The sequence below is a fragment of the Heterocephalus glaber genome, unplaced genomic scaffold, assembly GCF_053883595.1.
Source record: "Heterocephalus glaber isolate CG9 unplaced genomic scaffold, H.glaber_assembly_v1.0 deba00001547, whole genome shotgun sequence".
NCBI classification, from domain to species: Eukaryota; Metazoa; Chordata; class Mammalia; order Rodentia; family Bathyergidae; genus Heterocephalus; species Heterocephalus glaber.
Window position 1 is genome coordinate 6,042,062 of NW_028258340.1, and position 21,856 is coordinate 6,063,917.

A 21,856-nucleotide genomic window follows, 5' to 3' on the forward strand; every position below is an offset into this window, starting at 1 on the left:
GCATTCTCAGCATTTAAAGAATTCTTGCCCGGAGGTAGGGGCTTCTGAGCTGCCGTCTCACTGCTCCTGGTCCAGAGGAAGGGGCTTCCAGGATGCCAAACGTCCTGCCAACCTGAGCCAGAGGAAGGGACTTTTGGGCAACCATCCCTACCACCGCTCCCAGCCCCTGGCCCACCTCTCCCAGCTCAGAAGAGGTGAGCCACTCCAACAGCACCCCCTGCACCCCCCAGCTGAAATGAGAAAACATGTAAAGAAGTTGCAAAACCAGACTTCCAGACCACCTACAGCAACCCCAAAGGGAAATGAGATGGAACACTGATTCTCAACCACCTGGACCCACTGAACTGGGTCCACAAAAGGGGATCTGGAAAAAATGAAATCAGAAATAATTTATCAGGTAACAGGAGAAATTGTGCTCCTAGTGCAAGATATGATTAATAAATCTAGAGAGGAGCTGAGGAACATGATGGAATCCCAACATAGGAAACAAATGGAATCCATAAAACAGATGCAAATAGATTTCCAGGAGATGAAAAACTCCATTGAAAGTCTACACAGCAGAATGAGCCAATGGGAGGAGAGAATTTCAGATATAGAAGATAAGATTACAATTAATGACCAGGAAAAGAAAAATTGTTTCAAAATTATAAGGGGACATGAGAAATCAATCCAGCAGCTGCTAGATGATGCAAAGAAGAATAACATAAGACTGATTGGAGTCAATGAAGAAACAGGAGGGAGTGCAGATGACATAAAAAAAAACTCTTCACAGAAGTGATGGCAGAAAACTTCTCAAGCATGGGTAAAGAACTTGACATACAGATAAGTGAGGCATATAGGACTCCAAATAGCCTTGATCAAAAAAAAAAAATCAACACATAGGCATATAATTGTTAAGATTCCAGAAACTCAACATAAGAACAAAGTTCTACAAGCAGTTAGAGAAAAGAAACAAATCACATACAAAGGAAAGCCCATCAGAATCACAGCACACTTCTCAACACAAGCCATCAAGGCAAGAAGAGCTTGGACTGACATATTCCAAGCCCTAAAAGAAAACAGCCTCCAACACAGATTGATGTACCCGGCAAAACTATCTTTCAAAATGGATGGAGAAATAAGATACTTTCATGACAAAGAGGACCTTAGGAACTTGGTGAATACCAAACCAGCCTCCAAAGAATTTTCCACAATATCCTAGGAACAGACATTGAGGATCACAAGCCCAGGAAGCAAATCAGAATGAACCCATCTGGCATGACAAGAAATTAAATGTAAAGGGGGAGAACCCAACAAAAAGAAAAGTCATGGCAATGATAAGTCAATACATTTCAGTTATAATCATCAATGTTAATGGTCTCAATTCACCAATCAAAAGAAATAGACTGGCAGAATGGGTCAAATGCAAAATCTAACAAAATGTTGCATACAAGAAACACACTTAATTTAAAATGAAACTCATAGACTGAAAGTTAAAAGGTGGAAAACAATACTCCATGCAACAGGAACCCAAAAAAAAGCAGGAGTAGCTATCCTCTTTGCAGATCAAGTAGATTTCAAACCAACACTGATTGAGAGGGATGAAGGACACTACATCCTTCTAAAGGGAAGAATCCAAGAGGAAGAGATGACAATCATCAATATCTATGCACCAAACACTAGTGCACCCAACTATATAAAACAAATACTAACGAACATGAAAAGTCATATATGCACTAATACAATTGTAGTGGGAGACCTCAACACCCCACTGTCACAAATAGATAGATCAACTAGACAAAAAATAAGTAATGAAATACTAGAACTCAATCGAACTCTTGAACAAATGAACTTAACAGATGTTTACAGAGTCTTCCACCCCACAAAACCAGAATACACATTCTTCTCAGCTGCACATGGGTCATTCTCCAAAATAGACCACATACTCACACATAAAACATGTTTAAGTAAGTGCAAAGGAATTGAAGTTATCCCCTGTATATTATCAGAACATAGTGCGATGAAATTGGAGATCCATAGCAAAAGAAACTCAAAAAATTTCATTCACACGTGGAAATTGAACAACACACTTCTTAATGACCAATGAGTCACAAAGAAAATTAAAGAAGAAATCAGACAGTGCCTTCAATTAAATGACAATGACAATACAACATATAAGAATCTATGGGACACAATGAAAGCAGTCTTACAAGGGAAATTCATAGCAGTTAATATGCATATTAGGAAAATAGAATGAGCCCAATTAAACAACCTGATGCTGAACCTCAGGCTTCTAGAAAAAGAAGAGCAGGACAAACCCAAAGTTCATACAAGGGAGAAAATTATAAGGATCAGAGGAGAAATCAATGCAATGGAGACTAAGAGAATGATACAAAAAAATCAATGAAGCCAGGAGTTGGCTCTTCAAAGAATCAACAAAATTGACAAACCCTTAGCCAACCTTATCAGAAAAAGGAAAGAAAAGGCCCAAATCCATGCAATTAGGAATGAAAAGGGTGAAATTACAACAGACCCAGCAGAAATACAAAGGATCATCAATACCTACTTTGAGAAACTATACGCCAATAAGATGGACAACACATAAGAAATGGACAGATTCCTAGATACATATGAATTACCAAAGTTGAATGAAGAAGACCTAAAAATTCTAAACAACCCAATATGAACCAATGAAATTGAAAATGTAATTAAAAACTTATCAACTAAGAAAAGCCTGGGCCCTGATGGCTTCACTGCTGAATTCTACAAGACATTTAGAGAGGAACTACTGCCACTACTTTTTAAACTGTTCAGTGAAATTGAAAGGGAAGCAATACTCCCAATTCATTCCTGGAAGCAAGCATCACCTTGATCCCGAAAGCAGAGAAAGACCCAACCGAAAAGGAGAACTATAGGCCAATCTCACTAATGAACACAGATGCAAAAATCCTTAATAAGATACTGGCAAATGGAATGCAGAAGATCATAAAAAAGATCATACACCCTGATCAAGTGGGATTCATCCCAGGGATGCAGGGATGGTTCAACATACACAAATCAATCAATGTAATACACTATATCAATAGAGCCAAGGACAAAAACCATATGATTATCTCCATAGATGCAGAAGAAGCATTTGACAAAATCCAACATGCATTTATGATAAAAACCCTACAAAAAATTGGAATAGATAGTCTCTACCTCAAACTGATAAAAGCCATCTATGAAAAACCAACACCCAATATCTTACTAAATGGTAAAAAACTGAAATCCTTCACACTAAAATCAGGAACAAGACAAGGATGTCCACTATCATCACTCTTGTTCAATATAGTTCTGGAAACACTAGACAAGGCAATTAGACAAGAGAAAGAAATAAAAGGAACAAAGATAGGTAATGAAGAAGTCAAATTGTCATTATTTGCAGATGACATGATACTGTATACAGAAGACCCCAAGAACTCCACCAAAAGTCTTCTAGACTTAATAACCAAATTCAGTCAAGTAGCTGGTTATAAGGTCAACACACAAAAATCAATAGCTTTCCTCTACACAAATGACAGACTCACTGAGAGAGAAATAGGGCAAATAATTCCTTTCACAATAGCATCCAAAAAACTGAAATATCTAGGAATCAACCTAACGAAAAAAATCAAAGACCTCTTCTCTGAAAACTATAGCACTCTAAAAAGAGAGATTGAAGATGATATCAGAAAATGGACAGACATCCCCTGCTCCTGGGTAGGCAGGATTAATATAGTGAAAATGGCCATATTTCCAAAACTGCTATATAGTTTCAATGCAATTCCAATTGAGATCCCAGCAGCATACTTCACGGACCTTAAGAAAACAATCCAAAAATTCATTTGGAACAAGAAGAGACCCAGAATAGCAAAAGCAATTCTAGGTAAGAGAGACATGGCAGGGGTATCACAATCCCCAACCTGCAACTCTACTACAAAGCTACTGTGATAAAAACAGCATGGTACTGGCAAAGAAACAGACTTGAGGACCAGTGGAACAGATTAGAAGATGCAGAAACAACACCAGACACACTCAGCCATCTCATTTTCAATAAAGGAGCCAAACACCCTCACTGGAGGAAAGCTAGCCTCTTTAATAAATGGTGCTGGAAAAATTGGACTTCAACTTGCCAAAGATTAAAACTAGACCTATATCTCTGGCCATGTACTAAACTAAAATCGAAATGAATTAAAGATCTAAATATTAAAATAGAAACTCTGAACCAGTTGGAACAGAGGTTAGGTAGAACCCTTGAAGACATCAGTGTAGGAAAAGATTTTATGAACAAAATCTCAGTTGCCCGTGACCTAGCACAAATAATCAACAAGTGGGATCTCTTCTTATTAAAAAGCTTCTGCACAGCAAGAGAAACCACCAGCAGTGTGAAGAGACAACCCACAATGTGGGAAAATATCTTCACCTGCTTTTCCTCAGACAAAGGTCTACTATCTCGAATCTATAAAGAACTTATAAAGATCAGATCTCCCAAATTTAAAGACCCAATCCAAAAATGGACATCTGAAATGAACAGACATTTCTCAGACTAAGAAGTAGAAATAGCTAATCAATACATGAAAAAATGTTCAACATCACTAGTCATTGGAGAGATGCAAATGAAAACAATGCTGAGATTCCACCTCACTCCAGAAAGAATGGCTGCTATTATGAAATCAACCAATAACAAATGCTGGTGAGGCTGTGGGGAAAGAGGAACCCTGCTCCACTGCTGGTGGGAGTGTAGACTGGTGCAGCCACTGTGGAAATCATTATGGAGATACCTCAAAGAACTAGGACTGGAAGTCCTATTTGACCCCGCTGTTCCACTGCTGGGAATCTTCCCCGAAGAATTAAAAGAATCATACCACAGTGATATATGTGCACCCATCTTCATAGCAGCACAGTTTGTGATAGCTAAACTTGGAAACAGCCCAAATGCCCATCAACTGGAGACTAGATAAAGAAAATGTGTTTTTTTTATAAAATGGAGTACTACTCAGACATAAAAAATGAGAAATTAGAGACATTTATAGCTAAATGGACGCACATTGAGGTTATACTCTTAAGTGAAATAAATAGGACACACATGTATAAATACCGAATAGTTTCTGTAGTGTGAGAAACTGAAAATGTAAATGGGGACTAAAATGTATGACAGGTAATGTGAAATAGGATGAAAAGGGGCAAAGGGGAAGGAGGTGGGAGGGGTAGGGGAAAGGAAAGATGGGAATGGAATTTATATGAGAAAATGGAAGAATAGGAACAAAATCTTTGTAAATAAGGAGGAATGGATGTATTGAAGGGAGGGCTGGGTGAGGGTGAAAGATGGGAACCAAGAGAGATTATGTAAAGGTCCAAATTTCTGATGAATGTCATTATATTGTATACCTAAAATGTACCAATGATTAGAATGAATAATCGATAATGCAAAATAGGAAGAAAAGGTCCAAAGGGGTAGGGGTAGTGGGAGGGGCAGGGGAAAGGAAAGAAGGGAAAGAAAAAATGATGAGAAATGGAAAAAATGGAAATAAGGTCATTGTAAATAGGGAAGGGTAGAGGGGGTGAAGGGAGGGCTAGGAATGGGGAAAAAATAAGAACCAAGATGCATTATGTAAAGGTACAATTCCCAATGAGAAATGTAACTGTGTTGTATACCTAAAATGTACCAATAAAAGAATTTAACAAAAAAAAATATCACTGGTCATCCAAGAGATGCAAATGTAAACAATGCTATGATTCCATCTCACTCTTGAAAGAATGGCTAAGATCAATAAATCAACCAACAAACAAATGCTGGTGGGGCTGTGGGGAAAAAGGAACCCTGCTCCACACTTGTCAGGAGTACAGACTGGTGCAACCACTGTGGAAATCAGTGTGAAATTTCCTCAAAAAAATAGGATTAGTGGGGTATGGGAAAGGAAAGAAAGGAAAGGAGAAAATATGAGAAAAGGAAAAAATGGAAAGAAAGTCTTTGTAAATAGGAAGGGGTAGAGGGGTTGAAGGGAGAGCAGGGGAATGGGGAAAAAATAAGAACCAAGATATATCATGTAAAGGTACAAATTCCCAATGATGAATGTCATCATATTGCATGCCTAAAATGTACCAATAAACTTAATTAATAAAAAAAAATCTCAAGGTCACATGGATTTCTGCTTGTCTTTTTTTCTAGAAGTTTATGTTTCACATTTAGGCTCATGATTCATTTTGAATTAATTTTTGCATAAAGTGTGAGCTGTATATATTCTTCTACTTCTTTTTCATACAGACCATTTGCTTTTTTAAAATTATCTTTTTTCTGTATTTCATTTCGGATTATTTATATTGCTATATCTATGTTTACTGATCTTTTCTTTTAGAACTACTAATACTTTTATCTCATCTAGTCTATTTTTCATCTCACATGGTTTTCCTTTCTATAAGTTAATTTGGGGTATTTTAAGCATCATCTGTCTCTACTTTGAGAATGTACAGAATACATGTATAATAATTGCTTTCACTACTCTTTGTTGCTAATTCTAGCATCAGTGCTAGTTTGTATTGTTTTCCATTGACTATTCTCATATGTTTCAGTACTCATATGGTTTTCCTGCTCCTGTACATGTTTGATAATATTTGACTGTATGCTGCTATAGTTTAGATATAGCTTGTGTCCCCTAAGGAGCCATTGTGATTGAAGTCTTGGTCTTCAGGGTGGCATTGTTGAGAGGTGTTGGAAACTTTAGGAGGCAGTGCCTAGTGGGAGGTCCTCAGGTCACTGGGGGCATGAGGTATTTCCATGTGATCTTTTTAGTGACTCCTGTGATATTTCTTGAGAGGGCTATTATAAAAGGAATAAGCCTGGCTCTCCCTGTCTTCTTTTTCTCTGTTCCTGTTCAAGATGTGACTGCTTGTTCCTACATGTGCTCCAGCCATGATATGCTGCCATCCACTGCCCTCAACAGAAGCCAAACCAATGGAAGACTCCCTCATCCCTTCTTGATCTTAGACTTTGGCTCTCAAGAGCTATGAGTTAAATAAACCACCTTTACTCTATCAGTAGCCTGTGCCAGGTATTTCACGATAGTGAAAAACTAATACAGATGCATACAGATGGATTTTAGCTTTTTGGGTTCTGGATATTTTTCTTTTTATATACATACTTTAAAAGTTTTCTTTTTCTTTTTTTTATTAGTAAATGTCTGCTGTACATAATGATTACATTCATTGTGGAGAGTTGGTAAGATACATAACACAACTTAATTTTTTTTATTCCCTGGTCTCCTCTCTTCCCTCTGCCCTCCTTCCATCTCTAGTTCCCCTTCCCATTTTCAGAGGATCTACCTCCTTATTTGGTAATATCTATCTTTTATTTTGCTCTTTAAATTATTTATACTTTGGGTATCTCATATAAGAGAAGCCAAAACTTGTTCTTCTGTGATGCAATTACTTTAGCTGGAAATACTTGTTCCCTCATATCTTGATTTTATAATTTGTTAGATATGGAGCAGTACTTAGGATAAAGCTAATTATTCCTCTTTCTGGAGGCAATATCTTTCTAACTAGTCCAACCAGTCTTCGATGTGAATACCAGGTAGTATTTTAATCCTTCCAAATGGTTCTGCCCCTGGCTCTGAGTAGCTTCCTATCACACGTGGTCTGGTCAGTACTCTGCTGAGTGCTTAAGGAAGGCCTTGTATAGATTTCTATCTCTAGAGTTCTCTCTCTGTAAATCTCTCTTTTCTAGTATTCTGTCCTGTGAACTTTAAGCATCTCAGCCGCCCTAGGCGCTCAGGTGTCTTCTCAGAGAGTTTTCTATGTTTTTTCTGGGTTACTCCTCCATGTGCCTCAGTCTGGAAACACCCAACAAGCAATAAGCTGGGCAGTCAATGAGTTCACCTCCTTTGTTTCCATCTCAAAGAGACCATTGTCTTTCATTGCTTGATATCCAGTTTCTTGAAAACCATTGTTTCATATATTTAATTGTTTCAAGTGTGAGAATAAATCTAGTCCCTGGTGCTGTATCTTGGCCAGAAGCAAAAGTCTTAATTTGTATTCTTTATTACTAGTGAATTTGAGTATCTTATGTAGCTGTTGGCCATAATATTTCTTTTTATGTGACATGAAAGTTTATGAGTTTTGCCTATTATTATACTACAGTAATTTGTCATCTCATTTTAAAAGTTTTTTCATATTAAAGTTATCAAACTCATGTCTGTCATATATGTTGTAAATATTTTGTTCATTTGGTATTTGCTTTTCATTTTGATTTATTTCATTTTAGAATTTATCCATGTTTAGTGTTTATTTAATCAGATCTCTTTTATTCATTCTCTCTCTCTCTCTTTCTCCCCTCCCTCCCTCCCTTCCTCTCTCTGGTACTGGAGATTGAACCCAGGGCGTTTACATCCCCAGTCCTTTTTTATTTTTTATTTTGAGACTGGGTCTCAATAAATTGCTGAGTTGCTCTTGTGCTTGCTTGAAATTGTGATCTTACCTCATCTTCTCAGAGTGCTGGAATTATAGGAATGTACCACCATGCCCAGCAGCTCTATTATTTTCTTTATCTTTCTTCTTCCTCCTCCTTCTCCTCCTCCTCCTCATCCTCCTCTTCTTCTCTTTCTTCTCCTTCTCCTTCTCCCTCTTCTTTCTCTTTCAGTGCTGGACATGAAACACAGGTCCTCATGCATGCTAGTCAAGTGTTCTACCACTGAGCTAAGCCCCAAATCCCAGATATTTTCCTTTGATTCTGCCATTGAATAATATAGCAATACTACTGCCTTCTAATTATTTTATGATTTTTCCTAAAATCATAAGGAATTCTGAAGAGACAAAGAACCAGAATCCAGTTTCCTCAAAAGGCTATAACCTAGAGGATTTTCATGGTATTTTAAAATAAATTCCTTTCATTTCTTCACATTAACTTGTTGATATTCCCTAAAACCAAGGACTGGAAGTTAGTTCAAATGGGCTGAAAGAACCTAGATATTGACACAGCTATTGTTCTCAACAAAAGCAGCATAGTCTTCTCTATAGCTAGACTATGCAAGGAATCATGTTAAAGGATCTTCCTCAAGACCAGCTTGGTAGATTCATACTGAAGCCTCAGCTGAGGATTTCAATCTAGATCACAATAGAACATGAAAAATTGTAGCAGTGATTTGTTGAGTGAGTTACTTTTAGGAGGAATTAGTGTATGGTTGTAAAGTAGTGATTTATTTTTTGTTTTGAGATAGGGTCCCACAAAGTCACCCAGTTAAGACTTGAACTTTTGATCCTCCTGCATTAGCCTTATTCAGTGCTGGGATTACAAGTATTTGCCACTCTTCTATCAAAGATCCTTTAATAGATATTTTATCAAAATGACCTTTCATGCTCAGTTCTATTGCCTACAATTTCCTTTCTTTCATGTACTAGATTCCACACCTTCCTCTTACCACAAATTTTCTCTTCTCTTTAAAGATGTTCCTACTTATAGCTACTTCTTCCTACTTCTACCCCTCACAGCCACTACCAATTTTAGGCCTTGTATTGCTAATACCTATTGAGAAATAGAAAGATGGATTCAGAAAAATAATTTAAGTAAATTTTCAAGTTTATATCATTCTTATGGTAATATTTTCTGGACTGTGTCTTAATTTCCTTGTGTATCAGTCATCTCTTTCTACAATAGTGCTGTGTGATAAAGTCTTCCACAATAAAACAATAATAATCAATAAATAATATTATTAAAAATTTATTAATTCATGAAACCTTGACTTGGTGGGGCATTTTTCTTTTACTTTTCTTTCTTCCATTCTCCTTCCCTCTCTCTCTCTCTCTCTCTCTCTCTCTCTCTCTCTCTCTCTCTCTCTCTCTCTCTCCCTCCCTCCCTCTCTCTCTCTCTCTCTCTCCCTCTCTCTCTCTGTGGTGGAGATTGAACCAGAGCCTTTGTACTGAGCTACATGTCCAGCTTTCTTTTTTATTTCAAAAGAAATCACTAAGTTTCCCTGGGCTTGAACTTGTGATCCTGCCTCAATCTCTTAGAGTTCTAGGATTATAAGAATGCGCCACTATGTTCAGCAAATGAGACACATTTTCTAGACTCAATTAGGGTTACTCCTGCATCTGTAGTTGACTGCATGTTGGTTAAGCAGTTCTCACCTTTTGGATAGGCTCTGGAGATCTGCCACTCATCAGTCTGTTTAGAATAGGCTCAGTTGGAAAAATGTGGCTCTATAGAGAAGGGAAGACTTTTCATCTAGCATCTGTGGTTTGATAACTGAATCTATGAAATAAACCAACAAAAAGCAGATTAACAAGAGAAAAGGTGTACCCATTTATTACATGCACATGAATATCATAGGAAATAAAAGTGAATATTTAATAAACCAGAGAGATTCAGGAGCTGATATCCTCTCTTCATAATAAAGAAAGGAGGAAGAATCTAGGCAACTTTGGGGAGAATAAATGATTTGGGGGAAAGATGAAAGGGTCCAAGGTTTGTCTGGAAATAGTGTTGCCATCTAGTCCTCTCTTGTGTAACACAAGTTAATCTTCCCTGGTTGATGAAACTTCTAGAGAAGGAACTGATGAAAACTGAATACCTTTAGGAGAATTGTATTTAAGCCTATGAGGAAGTTCAGAGACATCCTCACTTGCTGGTACTGAAATTACCAATATACTAAAGTGGCATTTCCTGTACTCCTTCAGCTACCTAGCTTTGGTCCACATATCTCATCCTCCAGTAGGCTACATTCTCATGTCAGATGCTTAAGAGCAAGAGTATTTAGCAGGAACACCAAACTCTTTTCTTTGTCCCTGTCTATTTCATATTTGCTAAAATATCTTACCAGAGTAAGTCACTGGCCAGCCCAGAACCAAGGGCTACGAAAAAATGCCCTACACAAGTGGGAGGGTATTTCAAAAATACAGGGTAAAGGGCACGGATACAGCAAGAGGTGGAGAACTTGGTCATCATATTGCACCTTGTATTAATGCCAGACGTCTAATTTTATGCATGAACAAGAGTTTGACAAAACTTCCTCTTCCTACCTTTCCCATGCCTCTTTGGGCCATTCTGACTCCTTCCTCCAAGAAAACCCAGTAAAAACAAAGAGCCTTAGAGATAGGGTGGGGAAAATGTGCAAGCACTTCCATTCAGGGTAGCCTTTAACTCAAGTGAATACTTTGCATTTCTGAGGTCTTCCAGGTAAAGAACTATCCCTTTCTTAAGGCCTACATTCCTAACTCTGGGTACTTCTCAGCATCACTAGAAGGGGTTTTTGAAAATTCAGGTTCTCTGATTCCACTATCCAGAAATGCTGGTTCAATTGCTGGTCTGTGGGGTCTAGGGATATATGTTTTAAAAAGGTTTCCCAAGCAAGTCTGTGGTACACTCAAGTTTGAAGATATTTCTTCATTCATCTTTATAATTTAGTTTACTCTGAAAATATGTTCATTCATTCATGCACAAATATTTATGGGGGAATAGACTAATGAAATTCAGTAGGGGCCTGCACAAACCAGCTAGCAGAAAATCAAAGTAAGATTTCATAATCTTTACTTTTAAACATTTAAGCAGCTCATTGGCTTCTGTCTTATAAGACAAGAGTCTAGATTTCCAGGATTTCATTTATTCTGTGGCTCTTAGGTCCTCTCCTCAAATCCGTAACACTTGTCAGCTGACTAAAAGTATTCCTCCTGGATATAAGATATCACTGAAGCATAGATTTTATTACAAACATTCAGGAATAATCTAAGACCTTAGGAAAATAAAATAACACGTCTCTAAGAAGGGCAGTTTATGGCTGTGACATCCTGAATTACTGAAAAGGTTCAGGGTGATGAGTCACATTTCTCTTGACATGGAAGTGTAAAGCATTTCTGTTTCTCACTCCCCTTACTTTAACATATCTATTTGATTGTGTTTGTCACTTTAATGTAGATTTAGTAGTAATAATTTAAAAATAAAGAATTCATGTGCCAGATACTGGTATAATCTCATTTTTAAATTTTCACAACTTCTCAGCCAGGTGTGGTGACGAAGGGTATTAATCTCAGCACTGTTAGAGGTTAAGGCAGGAGGACTGAAAATTTGAAGCAAGTCTGGACTACATGGCAAAACCTTGTTTAAAAAAGCTTAAAGCTAGGGGTGTAACTCAGTGCAAAGGCAAGCTCTGGGTTCAATCCCCACTACCAGAAAAAAAAGATTCACAGCTTCCTTATGAGGTAGATCTATTATTAAACAAATTTTACAAAAAAAGGGGTTCAGTGCTTAGTAATTTGCTTAAGAAGTCATGATTAGTAAAAGGCAAAAAAGAAAGAAAGAAAAAAGACACAAATACTCTACTCACTCTCTAAAAAGTTTGTATCCCTAAATATTTGATTAAGTTCCCTCTTATTCCTTAGTCAAGACCTCCACATTCTGCCCCATCATCAGACCTAAGTCTTGCAATCTTCTGAAAAGAATTTAAGGGCTTGAATGAGCTCTTTTTAGGAAGAGGGAGACAAGGTTTCACTAAATGGCTAAATTGCCAAAGCTGGGCTTGAATTTATGATTCTCCTGCCTCAGCCTCCAGAGTGCTAGTATTACAGGTGTGCACCACTAAACCTATCTGAATGAGCTCTTGATAGTAAAGACCGTTGGGGCTCAGAAAATGATACCTCAAGGTATGGCACTTTGATATGCTGAATACTTTTGAACTAAAAGAGAATGGAAGGGCCTCAGAAGCAGTCTCCTTTTGACCTTTTCCAATTCTTCTCTCTTCTGCTCCCCTCTCCCTAGAGGCAAACCATAAACACTAGAATTCTCTTTTCCCCAAGGCAAGTCACAAAATAGAACAGTTCTCCCCCAAAGCTAGCTGTAAAACCTAGAACTATTACTCTAATATTCCCCTCATTTTTCTGTATAAGACCTAGACATAAAGAAATTATCTGAGTTGTGGTGGTATGTGCCTGTAATTCTGGCACTCATTGGAGGCTGAGGCAGGAGGATACCCACACATTTGAGGCCAGCCTGGGATACATAGTGAGTTCAAGGCCAGCCTGAACTACATAGTAAGACATTGTCTCAAAAAAAAATATTAAAAGGACTGATAATTTAGCTCAATGCTAAGGCACTGAATTTAATCCCTAGTATGTGAAAAAGACATTCTTTGACTTGTCTTATCCAATAGTAGATCATAAGACTCTAATTCAAGAGGGTTCCTGCCTGGTAGAAAGAAACACTACAAAGGGAAGCCAGTAAAAATCCAGATAAATCAGTCTTTCTGGTTTCTTCCTTCAGTCTACTACCACTAGAGCATACCCTTTTCTCCAATCACTTTCTACATGGCTGAAATTGAATCTGAGCATAAAATTGATCAGTTTTTCCTTGGGTCTTTGGGTCTTCATTTGGAAGGCTTCCATGTCATATAAAACTTGGATTACATAACTTTGGAATATTGTCATAGTCACTTTCTTACTTGCTGGGACAAAATGCCTGATACCTATAACTTAAAGGAAGAGAGGTTTATTTTAGCTCATGGTTTTGATATAGGAGAAATATAACTCTTAGTCTGCTGCATGTCAGATGTTTGTGTCTCCTGAAATCAAAGAATGAATTCCAAAGGACAAGGGAGGTTAGAGAAGGAAAGGTTTATGGAGAGATAGCCTCTGAGAGAACGTGAGGGGTCCCAGAAGTAAGTTGTCACTGAAGCCCTTTGTTGGGGTAATTTATACAGCAAAGTCACAATGTGGGTACAATGTGGGTCAAACTGTAATCAATCTATAGGAGTACAAGTATAGGTGCTAAGATAATATTGATCCAATAGGGAAGTGGGTCATGTAGCAAGGAAACCGGAAAAAACAAAGGCACTTTGGGGAAGGAATGGGTCTGAATACTCTGGTCACATCCTGAGTGACTGATCCTTATCTGAATTTCCTGGGCCAGGTGGTACTTATTACAGTAAAATTCCATGTTATTGCTCATCCCTTAAGGAGACATGTAGGCCTGGCTATTGCATCTTTATCTTGAGGCCTGATCTTCCTCAGATCCACCTCCAGCCACAATTCTGATGTCTATTTTTATTCTGCTGATTTCCTTAAGAACCCAATCTCTCTCTGACTGTATATTAATTTCTATCTAACTTAGCTGCCTATAATAGTTTTAGTCCATAGCTGGCTGGCTCCAAGGCAGAAAGAAATGGTGGAAGGGTCTGGTGGAGAAAAGCTGCTTACCTCACAGGAGCCAGGAAGCAGAGAGGAAAGGGAGGAGCCAGCAAAGGGAGATACACCCTTCCACACCTCACCCTCAGACCCCACCTCCAAACATCAAGTAAGCTATAATGCCCCCATAATCCAATCACCTTCCAAAAGCCCTGCCTATGAAAGAATGAGGCTTTTGGGGGAACATTCAGCTATAAACCATAACCTACATTTTTCTCTTATTATCCTGTCTTTTGTAATAGCAATACCAGCCGTGACTGATTTGAGGAGGAAAAAAGCGACTGTATCTTTTCTGCCCCTACACTACTTAAGCAGAAAAATGTATTACTGTAAGGATATTAGAAGTTTCCATAATATTATAGATATGAACAAAATTTACTAATAGTAGAACTTTTATTACAATTAATAGTTCACATTCAGCCCTTATTTTGTATCAAATGATTTACTTCTTCACTGTAATCCTTTAAAATAGGGCTTGGCATGATATTGTCTCCCTTTTTTTTTTCTTTTTGCACCAGGGATCAAGCTCATGTCCTTGCACTTGCACAGCAGGCAGCAAAACCACTGAGCTAAATCCCTGGCCCTTTTTTTTTAAAGATTATTGGTACATTTTAGGTATAAAATATAGTTACATTCATCATTGGAATCCTGTACCATTATATGAGTATCTTCGTTCTTATTTATTTCCCCTTCCCTTGCCCTCCCTTCACCCCCTCCACCCTTCCCTATTTGCAAGACTTTGTTGCCATTTTTTCCTTTTCTCATATTCTTTTCTTTTCCCTTTTTTTCCTTTCCCCTACCCCTCCCACTTTCTCTGCTCCTTTAGACCTTTTCTTCCTATTACACAATATCAATTATACATTTTTTAAATTACAATATCAAGATCTAGGAGACGTTACCACAGATTTTACAGAATGTAAAAGGATATAGAAAGCATATTACAGAAATCTTTTTTGAAATAAATTTGACAACTTCTAAGAAGTACCTTGGAAGACAAATTAATGAAACTAACTCTGGAGGAAATATAAAATTTGAATAGCACCTATTAAAGAAAGTATATTCCTAGCTTGAAAACCTACCTATATAACAACAGCAGGCTCATAAACATTTTAACTGATAGATTATATCAAACAATTAAAACAGAAAAAAGAAGGAACACTTCTCCCCTCATTTTAGGAAATCAACATTGTGGTAATCCTAAAACTGGATAAAGATAATAGAAGAAAAAAGTATGAACATAGATAGAAATTTGTTTAACAAAACAAACTATTAGAAGTCAGATCTGGCAGGATGTAGAAAGGAGTTTTGTTATAGGGATGGCAGTGTTGGTTCAGCATTGCCACCCCCAAAAGTCATCATTTAAACAGAGGAAAGGAAAAAGCCATATGATCCTGTCACTAGTTGGAGAAAAAGTATTGGACTAAATTCTACAGCTGTTTATGGTAAAAGCTATAAGGACACTAGAAGTAGAACAGAACCTTCTCAACAGATTAAAGACATGTACTCCATACTTCCAGCGAGAACACCTTAAATGAATGGAGAAGATACAATGCTTTCTCCTTAAGGTGGGGAACAAGGGTAGATATGCTTACTCTTTATCTGTCCATTAAATTTTGAAACCTAGGCCCTACCAAAATAGTCTGGCAGTTAGTCTGACACAATTAGGATAGGATTGGCAAGGTAGAAGCAAAATCTTTATATGTAGATGAAGTGATCATCTACAGAGAAAATACTAAGAAATCTCTAGGAGCCCCTAGAACTTGTATTTGAATTTAGCAGGATCAGAAAACACAAGGTATATATAAACAATCAGGTCTGTGTATACTTGCTATAAATGAAGAATTGGATATTGAAATTTAAAAGTTATGTAGGAGTTCAAAGGACCTAGAAAAGTTAAAAAACAAAAAACAAACAAACAAAAAAGTGTTGGAAGACATTTAGTACCTAATTTTAAGACTTCTTCTAAATCTACAGTAATCAAGGCAGTGTTGGTATAAGGAAAGACATATAGATCATTGGAATAAAACAGAGAATCTAGAAATAGAACCACACATATATGGTCCACTGAGTTTTGAAAGATTATTTAACATTAGCATTTTATAGAATATAAACTCAATTCAAAAGCTCAGGAAGAGATAGTGTTTTCAGCAAATGGCACTAGAACACCTGGTATCCGTATATAAAAAATGAACCTCAACACTTTATTTCCATACATGAAAATAACTTGAAGGGATCTATGAAGCTAAATAAGAAAGCCTAAAATTATAAAACTTTAAGAAGAAATTATAAGGGAAAATGTTTATGAATTTAGGGTAGGCAAGAACTACCTAGGATACAAAAAACATGATGTATGTATAAAAGAAAAAAATTGATAAATGAGATTCCATCAAAATTTAGAACTTTAAATGACATCATTGAAATGAAAAGTAGTCCTTAAACAGACCATATTTACAATTCATGTAACCTATGACCAGAATATATAAAGAACTCTTGTAGCTCATTAATAGACAATCCAATTAAAAAGTAGACATAAGAAGATGATAAATAGCCAGTATAGCACAAGGAAAGGTGTGCAACTCTAGAATCAGAAAAATACTAATCAGTACAATAATAAGATTGAATTATACATTCATTAGGGAGATGAAGTTAAAAGTTTACAAAGCCTTGTCATGACTTTTTCTTCTTGTTGGATTCTCCCCCTTTGCTTTTAATTTATCATGCCCAACGGATTCATTTTGCTGGGTTTCCTGGGGTTGTGATCCTCATTGTCTTTTCCTGGGGTATTGTCTAAAATTTTTTGGAGTGCTGGTTTGGTATTCATGAAGTTCCTGAGGTGCTCTTTATCATGAAAATATCTTATTTCTCCATCAATTTTGAAAGATAGTTTTGCAGGGTACATCAATCTGGGTTGGAGGCTGTTTTCCTTTAGGGCTTGAAATACATCACTTCAAGCTCTTCTTGCCTCAAAAGTTTGCATTGAGAAGTCTGCTGTGATTCTGATGGGCTTTCCTTTGTATGTGATTTGTTTCTTTTCTCTCACTGCTTGTAGAATTTTGTTCTTCTGTTGGATTTCTGGAATCCTATTATATGCCTACGTGTAGATTTTTTTTGATCAAGGCTAGCTGGAGTCCTATATGCCTCACTTATCTGTATGTCAAGTTCTTTTCCTCTCCTTGGGAAGTTTTCTGCCATCACTTCTGTGAACAGTTTTTTTTATGTCATCTGCACTCTCTCCTTTTTCTTCATTGACTCTAATCAGTCTTATGTTATTCTTCTTTGCATCATCTAGCAGCTGCTGGATTGATTTCTTGTGTTCCCTTACAATTTTAAAGCAATTTTTCTTTCCTCCTCAATAATTGCAATCTTATGTTCTGTATCTGAAATTCTATCCTCACATTGGTTCATTCTGCTGTGTAAACCTTCAGTGGAGTTTTTAATCTCTTGGAAATCTGTTTGTATCTGTTTTATGGATTCCATTTGTTTCCTATGTTGGGATTCCATCATGTTCCTCAGCTCCTCTATTTTTTATCTGTGCCCTCTCTAGATTTATTAATGATGTCTTGCACTATGGGCACAATCTCTGCTGTTATCTGAGAAATTATTTCTGATTTCATGTTTCCCAGATCCTCTTTTTTTGCCAGTTCAGAGAGTCCAGGTGGTTAAGTATTAGATTGTTCCATCTCGTTTCCCTTTGGGGTTGCTGTAGGTGATCCAGAAGTCTGTTTTTGAGGCTTGTTTAAGTGTCTTCTCATTTCCACGGGGGGGGTGTGCTTCTGGCACCCGTGAGGCTCACATTCTCTGCCCTAGGAGCTTGGGATGACAGTGGGGGAGCTTCCTTCTGGGTGCTAGGACCAGCTCACCTTCTCTGCCCTAGGACCGTGGGATGGCGGTGGGGGAGCTTCCTTCTGGGTGCTGGGACCGGCTCAGCTTCTCTTCCCCAGGAACATGGGATCTATTGTCTCCCTTTTACAGATAGATGAATAAACCAAGATTTAGACTTAGAGTAATAGTAGAACTTTCAGATGGTCCCATAGCTAGTGATGAAAATTCAAATGCAGGAAACCTAATGTCACATCCCACCATCTGCACTACTGCAAGATACTGCCTCATCACCCTGAAGTCTTAAGACATAAGAACATAGCTAGAGTTCAGGAAAAAGTAGCACAGGAAGCTAGGATATAATCAAGGTATTCTCAGCCCTATTCTTTCCCTTTTCTTTCTTTGAGCTTTCTGAAAACCAGCTTCTGCTGCTCTGCCATCTGCAGAGAGGCATGTGACTACCACTAATCCCAACATTGTGCTATTTGGCAGACAAATCCACAAAAGGAAATTCCTAATTCTCTAGGGCTAAAGTCTAAAATCTTGGCTTGTTTTAGATGTCCTGCAGGGACCCACTGTAATAATATAGCACATAGCAACTCAGGCTGCCACCACATACAGTACATGGGAGAGAGAAATTCTGAGAAAATGGGAATTCAGCAGAAAACTCCAAAGATGTATAGGACAGGATGTTGCTCAGAAGTTGAACAGCATTTTAGATTAATGATTTTTTTAAAAAAATTTTGAGACAGGGTCTTGCTATGTAGTCTGCCCTACCCTTTAATGTACTCTTTAATCCAGGCTGGCCTCAACCTTATGATCTTTCTGCCTCAGCCACCTGAATGCAGGATTATTGACTTTTAAAAATCATTTTCTTTTGGTGATTGATTGTCTTGACACATGCCTATAATGTTAACTACTTGAGAGGCTGAGGCAGGAGCGCAGGAAGTTTGAGGTCATATCAGACAAACTAGTGAGATACTGTCTCAAAATAAAATAAAAACAGCTGGGTGTGTACCTCAGTGATAGAGTACTTGCCTAGCATGTACAAGGCCCCAGGTTCCTTTTCCAGTACTCCAAAAAAGACTTTTTGCTTTTATTATTTCTAGGACATTTTCATCCATTTAGAAATTAATATATTATTTAATTAGTACATTTACTTATCTTTAGATTCCTTCTTTCTCTGAAATTCCCAGGAATTTCCAAAACCAAAGTTTGCTAGATTTGATCCAGATCCATTGTCTTTCTTACATTTTAAGTCTGTGCATTAACTGTTTCAAGTATTTTTAAGGAAAAAACAGGAGATACACAAATTTTAAGAAATCAAATGCATTGTGTTCAATTTCATTTTATAAGATGTGGAGATCTGTATAAGTGTATGTTTTGTATTTTTTCCTTACAATACTAGAGGATGGAACCCAGGGGCTTACAGCTAATCAGATCCTGTACCACTGAATCACACTCCAGGCCTAGTATTTGTTTTTACACTAGTTAATTTATGTGCATCTAAGGACACAGGGAAAGAACAAACTATGTGTCTCCTGTTGCACAATTTAAGAGATCAGAGAGACCAATGGGTGAAACAGGAAGATTTATTTAGGTTCACATTGGCTCAATAGATTTAAATCCAAAAGCTGAGCCCAGAACAAAGGAAGGCCTCTAGTTTTATACATGTTGCTGAAGGGGTTTTGGTCTACCTAACAGTTCAAAACTTGTAGGTGGGCAAGTGAGTTTACAGAAGCAGAACAAAGGCTGTTATTTGAACAGTGACAGCTTGTAATTTAGCACATCTTGGTGGCCTTGGTTGGTGGAAGAGAAACAGGCTGTTATAAAAAAAGGATGTTGTGAAACCACTACTTATAGGAACAAAGCTGACAGAGCAAAGAACAACAGCCACAGGGAGGGGGGAAACTAAAGGGGAATTGCTTAGGTTGGGGAAACCTGTCTTTCCTTTTGTTTTAAGTCCTGCTTCACTCCCACTAAACTCTCATGGCATCCTTCTGACACCAGGTGTACGAATGGTTTTTCCTAGCACCAAGTAAGCAATGCTATATCAGTAGACACCAGGGGTATGTGCTTTAATTCAATTCCATTCTGACACTATATACCTAGAAATAGTATCAGATCCTGCTGCAGGTAGCCCAATTAAGGCTCTGGAACCACTCCTGAACCCTCCACTTGAATTTGGGCAACACCTCAAGACCCATACTGTTTCCATTGTCTTAAGAAAAGCAAAAATAAGAATAACAAAGACCCAGGAAATCTCTAAAGCTCTGAGCCAGAGCGCACGCCTTGTCAATCATTTCTGTCAATCATATCCAGAGAGATCCAATGAGAGACACCCTGGGTGGGGTACACATCTTTTAAATCCAAAAGCCTGTTTTATCTTTTCCTCTCCCTATTCCCCCACTGTCAAGGCACCACTTTTCTTCCCCAGTCATGCCACTCTTTTTATTTCTGTTGGCATGAACTTGCATGACCAAGAACACCTTCCCATTTACTTCAATACATATAGCTGCTTTTTCTTATACCACCTGGGTGTATGCTTGCAATTCTTTACTCAACATACACAAGAAGCTAGAATCTGTCTCTCAAATCCATCACACACTGTATCAATCCCACATATTGAGAGCTCAATCCCTGAAACTGCCCTTCTTCATTTGAGATGCAATTGCAAGCTCCAGGTGGTTTTACCTACGCTTCTGATGGCCCATCTCTAAATTGGGGTTCCCACAACCTTCTCCTTGGGATTGATTAATTTTCTAGAATGGCTCACAGAGCTTAGGGAAACTCTCATGTTACTGGTTTACTATAAAAGATGTTATAAAAGATACCAGTGAACACCAGATAAAACAGATTTTCATGTCCTCTCTGGGGGTCCACCCTAAAGGAATTTCCATGTTTTCAGGTATTGAGAAACTCTGAGAAACTTTTGAATCTTTTATTGAAGCTTCATTGCATGAGTATGTCTGATCAAATCACTGGCTACTGATGATTAACTTAATCCAAAGCTCCTGGCCCCTCTCCAGAAGTTTGGTGGTGGGGCTGAAAGTCTCAATCCTCTAGTCCTGCCTTGATCTTTCTAGTGATCAGCCCTAATTGTGATACTACCTATCAGTTGCCATCCGTGTACTCCTTAGTGAAAAAAGATACTTAGAGGCTCCCTAAGCTGCAGCGACCAGCCAGGTGAGACAAGCAGCATGAAGCTCCTGGCCTTCCCAGGCCACACCCACAGCACTGTGACTTCGCAGAGGCCTCTTGCAGCCCCATCCCCATCCGACGCTCTCTGTGCTGCGGTGACAGGCCAGGTGACACAAGCAGTTTAAAGCTCCGCGGCTGTCCCGGGTCACGCCCACGGCACAGTGAGGTCGGCTTAGCAGCGTGGGCGCCTCCAACGCTCAGTGCCCGCCCCCCCCCCCACGCCGTGCGCCTCCTACCTTCTGGCTTTTCTGCTGCCTGGTCCCACACTACAGAGGCACAGGAGATTATAAAGGCCCTTGTCCTGAGCGACACAAGATAGAGCAGAAGTTAGTAACAGAAAGAAGGCTTCTCAGGCTCCTCGGTGAAAACTGAAGCTCAGCAGAAAAGTAAAGAGAATCTCTACAATAAAGGCACATCAGACCACTGTACTTCCTCTGCTGCTGGCTTGCTGAGACTCATTGACTTGTATATGCACAGGGATTCCTAGGTTGCCTACTGTGACAGCAGAGACATACCCTGAAGGAGGCCTATAATTTCTATTGCTATTTGCAAAAAAGAAAAACAAATTTTTTTCTCTTATTTTTAATTCTTAATTTTTACTTTTTTTCTACTCTTCAAAGTTATACTTTTCTTTCTTTTCTTTCTTTTATCTTTTCTTTCTCTCTCTCTCACT

At 38.1% G+C, this 21,856-nt stretch overlaps 1 long non-coding RNA gene across 1 annotated transcript in view; it reads right to left on the reverse strand.

Moving 5' to 3' along the window:
• The window catches only part of LOC147824329 (uncharacterized), a 161,579-nt gene extending 140,029 nt beyond the window's left edge, over window positions 1-21,550 (reverse strand). Inside the window, exon 1 of the long non-coding RNA XR_015442426.1 lies at window positions 21,420-21,550. This is a non-coding gene — a long non-coding RNA (uncharacterized LOC147824329). The remainder of the gene's footprint in view (window positions 1-21,419) is intronic.
• Window positions 21,551-21,856: the final 306 nt, after the last annotated feature.